The 11,270-nt window shown below is 35.6% G+C and overlaps 1 protein-coding gene across 1 annotated transcript in view; it reads left to right on the top strand.

Moving 5' to 3' along the window:
* Positions 1 to 567: 567 nt before the first annotated feature.
* The window catches only part of FGF13 (fibroblast growth factor 13), a gene marked incomplete at its 5' end in the record, with an annotated part of 514,647 nt that continues 503,944 nt past the window's right edge, over positions 568 to 11,270 (top strand). The window contains one exon of the mRNA XM_080910284.1: positions 568 to 846. The remainder of the gene's footprint in view (positions 847 to 11,270) is intronic.

Raw genomic sequence — 11,270 nt, 5'->3', positions numbered from 1 at the left:
CCTTAGAACAATGAATGACAGCTACAAAGTGACTAGACACAAGTTCTTCTTGTCCTTTCATCCCTGGCTTGGCACAAGGGTGATGCCAGTCTTAAATCAGGCCAAGGTGTGGATTTAATCTGCAGAACTCAATGAACGCGTGTATGCCTGCGTGTGCCTGTGTTGTTTATGGGAGCTAGAAAAGAAAGTGAAAGGGCTGCCAGTTTCTCCATTTTTTTTCTCTCTGACATCATCTATGTATCAAGTGTCTGGTCTGCCATAATGTAGGGGAAAGCCTATCCCAGCGTTTGGTAAACACTTTCCTTTCCAAAGGATCCTCCTCTGGAGATAGTGAGAAAGCAAGACAGGGTCATCTCACCAAAATGTGGGAGCTTTGCTCCACCTCTCCGCTTCGGTGCCTTCGCCTTGACAGAGCCTTGGTCCAGTAAGATGATCTGCCCACAGCTGGTCTCCCACACTTAGAACAAATTGGAAGCAGGAGAACTTGGGGAAGGAATTTTGTTTCACTAAAAATAGCTGCAATATAGACCCTGTGACTTACCACTCCTCAGAACAGTCGGATATGAACCGAACAGGGTCCACTGACCACTGAGATTCTTCGGGATTTGTTTTTCTTTCCTGAAGCCCTAAAAGCCAAGGGGAACTTTAGCATTTGGGGGGTACTTTGGCCTGATGCAGACTCTTGGAAACCTCAGAAACGCATGGTGACGATATGACCAAGAATCTTCCTGGCTTCAGGAGTGCATGACCGTTGGCACTAATAAAAACCAGGCCCTTTAAGCTTTGGTTCATGGTGGGACCTTGCTTGCTCCTCACTACCAGGCCTATTGCATCTTCACTTCTAAGGTAGGTGAAACCAAAATCACCGGGGGAAATGCTTCAGGAATTGGGGTCCTGTTGGGTAACACAGGGCCAAGTTTCCTCTGTCTGGGGCAGGGAGACAAATGTCAGGGCAGGGCAGATCCTACAAATAAAAAGTCTGAGCTCCTAAAACACCAACAAAACCATAGTAACATGTGGGAATTAATTCTTTTCCGTTTTCTTTCCCACCACAAAACAAGTGATTACTTATCAAGAAAACACTTAAACTGTTCAACTTAATTTTCTCCCAATTTCTGTACCCAGATCTGTTTTATTTTGACTAGGTACCTTTTCTTTCTTCCCCCACTACTTCGTGAATTTGAATTTGCACCAGGACATTGCTTATCTATAGTCCCCTTTTCTGCTATGAAACAGCAAAGTGTAATCTAGAGTTGACCAGAAATGGAACCATATAGTTCAGGACGTCCTTAGGAAAGATTCATTTGAACCAACCTTTGCAAAATACTTGGTTGGATTATATTTACTTTCGGAAATTCTGCTATTAAAATAAAATTATGGTTGCTAGACTATTGACAGCAATGGGCCTTGAGGAAGGAATGGGAACAGAAGGGGATCTGGGAAGGTTTGGATTAAAGGTTGGGAGCCACTGAAAGGAAAATTAATCAGTTTCATTATTGGAAGGCTCAGATTGGCTTTGAGCATTGTTGTAAGAAAACTCCTAAGGTAGATCCTTACTCATGAATAATGGTGTTCTCATAGAAATTAAGATATTCTTTTATAAGAGATATGCTTTTTAAAAATAAAAATAATACTCTTTAAAGCTTGTGACACCATAAAGCTGTGACGACAAACCTCCTGACTCGGAATTGTCTTTATATAGTTTTACAAAGTGAATTAGACTCTTAAACATTATGTGTGTCCTCTCCACATCTATTCTCTTTGCCTTCTGTCTTTAATATACATGTGTTCAAATAACAAACATGAAATTTTGAACTTACAATAATCACCCTGAATGTTATATAATCTGATCCTCCTTAAAGCATGAGTCACAATAAATGACTATCTGGTCTACCTGCCTTATTGCCTCACCTTTGCTAAACCTTCTGCTCATAACCACATCCTACTAACACTTTCTACTTTCATTCATTATCATTTAGAGGCTCCTTCACTGTGTTGTAAGACTAGGTGAAAATTGAACATTCAGTTATTTTACCCATGTTACTTCTAGTACAGCCATATGGCATTACTACCGACTAGACACACAAACATGTAATATTTTACTAAAAGTTATCAAGGGTTTTGCATTTACCCTAGTTACGTTGTTTATGAAAATGCTATGAAGAACATAAATTCTTTTTCTTTTGCTGAATAAGGAGATTTATTGCAAGGTACTTCTAAATAATGCCCTTTTTCCTAGTACTTTGAACAACTAAGTCTAATAATCAAATTCCTAAGTGAAAAAACAACTTTTCACAAATGCAGCCATCAGGAAAGACATGAGTCCCAAATTCAATCATGAACATCTACCAGACTGGCTGCTCAAAATTCACCTAGGAAGATTCTTTAGAACTTTAAACTCTGAGCTACATCCCTGGAAATTTGACTCAGAAGCTCTGGGATAGTGCTTTGGAAGTGGGATTTTCAGCAAACAATCCTGATAATTCTAATTCTCAGAGTTGGGAAGCTCTGGAAAGGTGCAGTTCTACCTTGTTGTTTTATTTATTTGTTTAAATATACCAATGATTTCCATTGTTTCAGAATCAAGTTAAAGTTCCTTACCCTGGCACTGTGGCAGCCTTTGCAATCTTATTTGTTATCTTAGTCTTTACTAACTTGTGAAAGCTCTTGCCCACCTTTGCAATATATTGGCCTTGAAAAGATTAATGAGTACACTGTAGGTGTCTTCACACACACCAGAAGAGGGTATCAGATCCCATTACAGATGGTTGTGAGCCACCATGTGGTTGCTGGGAATTGAACTCAGGACCGCTGGAAGAGCAGTCAGTGCTCTTAACCACTGAGCCATCTCTCCAGCCTTCAGTCTTATTTGTTATTGCTGTCTAACTCTAAAATCCCTAGTCAAACTGAGTTAGATACTGTCTCCCATTCTGCTTTCATGCCTGGTCAGTTTGCTTCTGCTATTGCCTTTGATTCCTGTGTCTTTTCTGCATTCCCGTGTGTGTGTGTGTGTGTGTGTGTGTGTGTGTGTGTGTGTGTGTAATTGCTTATGGTCTATACTGTAGCATCCATAAGAATGATATGAAGGACTTTTTAAACATGCTAACTCTTACATCCCATTTCTTGGAATTTTGAGTCAGTAGAGCTGGAGTTTTTAAATGCCCCTGGAACTCTGATACTGACCCCATGTTCAGAAACACCGAATATAGCTCAAATATCATTTCTTTATCAGATCAGAAAGACAAATATTGCATTTTCCTCACTTTGGGATCCCAAATTAATTCAGCTGCATAATTTGTTATATATTCAATGGAACTAGACGAATGGAAAAGTCTGTCTACACAAATAAAGAGGAATCATGGGAAGAGAAGAGGGAAATGGGAGGGTGGGGAATAAATAGGGGCACAATACTTAATATACATCTATGAAACATCTTTATGAAATCTTTCACTATGTAAAATAAATAAAATAAATGTAATAAAAATTCAATGTAAAAATATAAGCTTAAAATCAGACCAAAACCAAGCAAAGAAAATAAGCAATCAAGCAAACAAACAAAAAGATTTTTTTCCCCCAAGAGCACAAGCTTCGTTGGAAAAGATATCACAATCCATTTTGTCTCTGGAAGCACCTTAAGCCTGAGAGTACAATGTGGCCTTCATCCCATCATGGGCATGATAACAATTAATTGTGATGTCAAGGAACATGAGGGAGGACCTGGGTCTGGATGCTCATAACCTATATGTATAAAATGATGAGTGTTGTGGCACATGCCTCTAATCCTAATGCTGTGAGGTACAACAAGAGGATCTCTGGGAGTCACTGTTCAGCAAATCTAACCACACTTAGACCTTTCTGGTAAAGAGCAATAGAAAAAAAAAGACACTTGACATTGACATCTTGTCTCCTTCTATTAAAACATTTACCTGCAACACACACATTCATATGTAATCCACATAAAATAATAATAAATAAAAGTATTATATCTTTCTTTTTGACATAGATAGAAGTGAGAATAGAACATCATAAAATGTACTTTTAGTTCATCTAGGATGCAAGTATATAGCAGATCTCTTAAATATGAGATGTGAAAACAGTTATGTGGTCTTAGAAGCCTTCTTAGGTTGGAAAATTTAAGATAGCAATGACTAGATTCCAGGGAGTCTCTTGGCTTCAGTAGGATGGGAAGCACTTGGCATTTCTAAATACAGTTCTTCTGCCATACGGGAGAGATGAACACAATGCCAGGGGTACAGAGGAGGAGCAAATGGTATCAAGCAGCGGTGATCTAAATGAACTTGGAATAGACTTTTTTCTTTGCCATATACAGAGCAGAAACTACATCTGCTGTAGATTTGTTCATTGTTGAAATGTGGTTATTTCTTAACTATATATATATATATAGTGTGTGTGTATATATATAATAAAATACAACTATAAAATGCATATTAGTAGACTAGTATGTACTCTTCTACATTTTTATTCTCCTTGAGTTGTATTAAACATATATAGTTTGCATATGTGCACAACTGCCTATGCCTATCTTTTAAATTACAATTTATACAGAAATCATGTAGTCAGTCAGACTTTCCCATATCAAACTCTTCTTGCCTTTCATTAGTAATGTGACCGCACGTTCTCTAGGAGTTCATTTTGTTCATCCAGAAAATGAGAATAATAATCCGCACCTCATAGGGTTATAAGGATTCAGTGAGTTAGAAATATAACTGAAGGCAAGGTACCGACCTTTAATCCCAGAAATTGGGTAACAAAAGCAGGATTGTAATTTCAAGGATAGTTTTGATTACATAGTTCTAGGCTAGTCTAGGCTACGTAAAGTTCTCAACATTTAGTTAAATCAGTATTTGCTGTTATTGTTCTTCTATTATTCCCATTCAACAAAACCTCCAAATCACCTACAATTGTTTAATTTGATTTTTTATTGCTTAGAGACCATGTTATATAGATGTGAATAAGTTACCCAGGCAACTCTACTTTTGTGGGGATTAATTTTACTTCCACATTTTGCTAGTAAAAAGCAAAATCACAATAAAATCTTGATTATATATATTTAAAGGATGCCATTATTCTTAGTCTGTAATAGATTCCCAAGAATAAAATAAGTAGGTTGAAAAATAAACATTGCTTTTAATTTCATTTGGTGTTGCTCCATTGCTTTCTTAAAAGCACATAACAAATTCACAAGTGTAGTAGCAATTCAGGAGTATACTTTATTCTGAAATATTACTATGTTGACCTTACAGCACATTCTTTTTAAAATGTTTTTGGATGTGAATGTATGTGTATACACCATGTGTGTTTATAAACTCACTAAACTTAGAAGAACGATCATCCCCTGAAACTGGAAGTACAGATCATTGTGAGTTGTTGTGTGGGTTCTGACAACTGAACCTAGGCCTTCTATAGTATGAAAAAGCAGAAAGCACTCTTGACCACTGAGCCTTCTCTCTGCCATCCCTTATGACACATTGTAAACATTATTAGTACTATATGTAAGCTAAGCTGATAATGTACTGTTCCTGGTTTAACTTCTTTCATATCAATTTGAGTTCTTTAGGAGAGAAAAAATGTTACTTATTTAAAGCTGCAGCTCTGGGAAGTGCTGCAACTTCTACTCCTCTTCCTCATGCTCTTCCTCCTCTCCCCAGTCAATTTGTATGTGTTTCTTGTATTTTTCGTTGTGAGCCCACCCTTTATATTATCACTATGAACTCCTCACGCCTTTTAAAGGTATAGTTATGTTTTCAGTGTCTTGTTAATCTGTTTGAATTGTGATGATTTTGCCCAAATTCTGAAAAACTGTATGCTGCAAAATGACTTTCATGACTTCTCAGCTTTCGGAATTGGTTAAGAGGTTGTAGATATCACAGAATTTTTGCTATTCTTTAAATTTTTCTTTACCTATATATAATTTTTATTTTAGGTAAATAGAATCCAAATTATTTCAAATTAATAGCCTATTGCATCCATATTGCATTTCCAGTGCATCTTTGTTGAACTGAAATATCAACATTTGTTATGCTTTGAAAATTTTAAACGATTATATGTGTTTAATTGTATATATATAATTGTGCATAATTGGCTTTGTTCTTAATCACATTGTCGATTACTTATGTGCTGCTGTCATTTCATTCGATTACAGTGACTTTAGAGTAAATATTCTGATATCTAGAAAGAGTTCTTTCTTTCTCCCTCTTCCTCCCCCTCTTTTTTATTTTTTTCATGCTTATTTTAAGGCATTTATTGTTACATATAAGTATTAAAATATATTATATGAATATCCTGTTTTTCTACTACAAAACCACATTGGAATATATGTGTATATACATACATACATACATATATATATATATATATATATATATATATATATATATATATATATATAAATTTATTTTTTGTGAGTCTTTTTGTTAGTCAGGGTCTGCTTTTTCTATTCTTGGCTCAGGTAAGTGACTCTAATTGTCACTGTAGGTCTGTCTGGCTCTGTTGGTCCAGACCATAATGCTTAGTACCACTTTTTTCCCTAAGAAAACTCTCATTTTTCTATCAGTTAAATCAAGATGATTCATAGAGCTAGTCTCAGCGTAACTGCAGGGATACTATAAGGAAGGAGAGTGTGTCCAAGGCCTCTTAAGGCCTACAATGAGAAGAGTCAATTCCACCTCATTTTATCCTTCATGTCAACTCACTTGGCTTATTTCAAAATTAAGTTACAAGAAATGAATAATTTGAAAAAAAATTCTTAACAAAGGGAAAGGTGACATGTACCACATTCTAATTGGTCATAATTTTATTTTATCGAAAGACCCCTGTTTTGTATTAAAAATGTCAACATGCATATCTAAAAATAAAAGTACTTATAGATTTATCTATTTATATACCTTTGTATGTTTGGAGATCAAATTTAGATTGATATAAAAATAATTAAAGGGATTTCTTACTTTTACAGCTTTAGATAATTTGAATAATATTGAAATATTTATTTCTCCAAATACTTACAATAGTATGAAAACCTGTGAACTTCCTTGCTGTGGTGACTTCCTTAATGATATTTATACATTGTTTCATTCTTTTACTTGGTAAATTAGCAATTGAACATTTCTGCCTCTAAATGAGTAGATTTAGTTTACTAAATGAAAAGCATTTATTTTCAGACTTTCAACTGTGATACTAAAGATTTAACATATGATTCTTCATATATGTCATTACTTCTGATTATATCTCCTTTCACATTTTAATACTTTGAAGTATTCATTTATTATTTAATCTTATTTCCAAGAGGGATATCTTCTCATTGGGTTTTCTCAAAGAACAACCTTTAACTGTTTTATTGATTCTAGAATTTTTATTATTTCATTTCTTACTTCTTCCTCATTATATTTGTGATTCTCTCCAAAACATTATAATATAACTACTAAGCTAATTTATCTTCTTCAATATTTGTCAATGCAATAAGAATATATAGGGCTTTTTTTCCCCTGGGAAAAGCTTCTTCTGTGCCATCTATATTTTGGAATAAAGTGATTAATTTTTATTGCTTTAAGGTGGCTTGAAATTTCTCTTTGGATTCACTGGCATTTTATGAGTATATTTCTTACATTCTATAAGCTTATTTTTTATATAATTTCAGTTATTTCAGTAATATAGCTGTTAGACTCAGAGAACTTGTTTTTGTTTTTTTGGGGTTTTATTGTTTTGTTTTGTTTTACTATACTTTCTGTTTCATTCCTTTCTTTAAGATCTGCCATCAAGTCTCTTACACTGTTTACCCTCACAGTGATCATTGTGATATTGTTGCCTTTGTGCTTGTTATTTCTTGCTGTGTGTTATCTTCCTAGACATAGTTCTCTTGTGTAGTTAATCTAGTAAACTGTTGATTTAGTGAATCTTATTTTGTAGTACCAGAAAGTCTATTTTATGCTACTGTTCAACCTTTACATGCATTTCATTATTGGCAAGGATGGTGGTTTACAAGTCAGCACTTAAATGTCCTTCCACTAAAAGTTAAACTATTTTGTTGATAGCTTATTAAAGTTGCCTCATGGTCATGAGGGGGTACCTACTCAAGTTGTAATAGGGCTCTCAATTGGTAGAAAGTTAAGTTCTTAGAGGAAGAGCCTTCTTTCTAGGTTTACAGTGTCCCAATCTGTTGTTCTAATTAATTCCTTCATATCCTCTTGAAGTCCTGAGGCAGCAGGCATATAGATCTGATTTTTTCAGTGTCTGGTCTCCTTTTTTGAGGTCTTTATAGTGCTGGATCAATTATGTTCTATGCACTTAACAGAGTAAGAAAGACAGCAATCCTTTGGTCAAGACTCTCACAGCATGCAGGACGCAACTCATATTTAGCTGTTTCCCATGAGCTTCAATAAGACTTTTGCTCAGGAAAGGTGAGTAGTATGTAATTTACAATGAGAAAGACTATAAGCTAAAGTTCTCACTTTCCTACAGTCTTCTCACACACATAGTGGACTGTAGATATACTGCTTCACAACATATGGGAAAGGAGACAACTGCCTCTCAAAAGTCCGGTCTCCATGTGAATGGATGTACTAAATAAATCTAATAAAAGTAAAAGTATAGTACAATGCTAAGGGATTTAATACATTTTAATTTTAACATATTTCTTTAAAAAGGATGCAGGACAAGAGAGGAAATACAGAAGATCCATGATAGGGAGTCAGGAAAATATTCTTAATCACTACAGCTTGAATCCCTGTAGAAAACAAGAGAATATAAATTTGGTAGAATTGTGTAAAGTTGTCAGTTTTAGTTACATAAACTTAATAGAAAGCAGGAACTCAGAGATTTCTGTTCATTCATGGTGTCTGACCATTTATAGCATCTTAAGAATATTGAGACTGTTTTACTCTGATCATCAAAGATTTCCGTTTTTCTCAATAACAAAGTCTAACCTATGTGGACAAAAGTTTCCAAAAAGAAAGTGTATCATCTCACTAGAGCCTTTTTCAGGCTGATTAACTGACTAGAACTTTGGTAATTATGGAAAGTTTGGAATGCTTTAGGACCAGAGACAAATTTCAGTTTATCTTGGGCTATCTTTAGTCTCCTACAGAGCCATTCCTTGCCAACCCCTGTGTCTGACATAACACAGTAACAGATGACAAACTTTTGGAATGTACTAACTTAATAAAACCAGTTTTCAGCAACTGAAATGTTTGGAGTATTACTAAATAGAATTTGAATCCTATGGCTGAGGTTTCTCTTTATTGCTATTAATACCTACTGAGTATGTCCACAAATGTAGATCAAAAAGTGCCTCAATTCATAGCATCCTTCGTTCTATTACTATAGGAACTTCCATTCTGGAACCTGGAATTTGGGATGAATTAAATATGTATTCCCCAGGCCATGCTAACTCATAGTTGTCCCGTTTGAGGCAATAGTTGTTGTTTTACCTAAACACCAAGATTGCAAGGAAGAGACTTCTGGGAAATGTAGTCCCTACCCTTAACAGGAAGTGCCAAGGGTAAGTTCACAGGTGTAATAAGTAAAGTCATTCAGATGATGTACTAAGCATACACACAGTCCACTAGCCCAGTATCTCAGAAAGAGAAAACAAAAAGAAGCCAGAGTTAGACAAGTGTCTAAGGGAATCACTGGAACACACTTTTGCACTTTAACAGTGTCATAGCACTCTTGACATAGCTTTAATATGGGGCTCAGAAATGTAACCTCCACTAACAGTAAATCCCAAGCATCACTCCTTATAGATAGATTCTTTCAGGGTCTTCTATCAGATAGTGATCAGAGACTTCTTGAAAAGGTCAGCATAGCCTTTTAAACACAAACAAAAGCCTGAGGTGAAGTCCAGATACTGTTATTCAATATCAATGATGACATGAGCAGATAAATTTCCCATTCGTAGTTCTCTCTCCCTCCCCCTCCCCCTCTTTCTCTTCCTTTTTTCATTGGAATGGATCATACTGTATATCAGTGGCTTGCCTGGAACTTGCTGTACAGACCAAGCTTGCTTCTATTATATATTCATCATCCTAAAAGCAAATAACTAACTGGGACATCACAAGTATTAGTTTAAATAAGCTTTTTCTTTTTAAAAGTTCAGTACCTTGTGTAGATTATTGCAGTTGTGTAGCACTGGCTGGCACAAAAAAAAAAAAAAAAAAAAAAAAAAAAAAAAAAAAAAAAAAAAAAAAAAAAAAAAACTGTGTTACAAGTAGTTTCAAATGAAGAAAAGGTAAGCAGGATTTTCTTGTCATTATTGACCCAGATTGCCTTTCTCATATTTGTTTACATTATAATTTAATAGTTGTTCATAGTTGTCCTTTTCTAAATTTTTACAGATACATTTAGCACCACTTGAATATGATTTTTGTGATAGGCATAAAAACAGGCCTCTAATCTTAATACTGCTGAAAAGGTTTCAAGGAACCACCCAAGAAAGAACTCTCAGTCCAAAGATATGGGGACACTGATCACATAATCTAGATCCATAAGCCACGCACATATCTCCCCGATAGCTAGGACTATAGCCCAAAAAAGTTGTGGAAGACAATGTCATATCACAATGTTTCAAGGTTAGACACCTCTAACAATCTTTTACAAGAAAAGAAAGATTTCTAACAATGGTTTGGGCTGTAAGAAAGAATTTGAGAGAAACAGGGAGAAATATCAGAGGCTGAATTCCGTGAAAAACTGTGGCAACCCATCATGAAGTTTGTAGTGGGTATTTCCCTTAGAAATCAGGAACTGGGAAAGGAAAAGTGAAAAGGCATGGCTGAGCATAATAATTAGGTGAACTTTGAAGAAGGACAAATATACCTTTGGCTAAGCAGGCATGGAACAATGGGGTCTCTGGGAGTGTTGACATTAGGCCAGAACTCAGTTATACAGTTGGACTTTCATATGAAGGTTATGACTTCTGTTTAAGCAGCTCTTAAACTGAGTCAACCCTGGTACAAGTGACAGCTGGAGGATGCTCACAGACCACGATCCATACACCTGTCTATCAGCTCTCTCATGAAAGTGGAATGTGGATGGCATACCTCTGTGTCAACCATACTGGGGTAGAGTCTGGCATTGACAGAGTAACTCTGCAATAGTCTGTAAGCCCTGAGAGCTCTGTTCTTTTCCAAGTGCTTGAATTTCTCCCTGTGGAACTTTCAGAGTTGCTGGTTATTCCATAATAATTGCAGGATATGTCAAGTTATACAGAGGAAAGAGCAAGACATTTTAAAAGCCAAGACTTATTTGAGCCATTGCTC

Source organism: Micromys minutus, assembly GCF_963924665.1.
Source record: "Micromys minutus genome assembly, chromosome: X".
Lineage (NCBI taxonomy): Eukaryota > Metazoa > Chordata > Mammalia > Rodentia > Muridae > Micromys > Micromys minutus.
The sequence above is the reverse complement of the archived record's forward strand: the minus strand, read 5'-3'. Positions and strand labels throughout refer to the sequence as shown.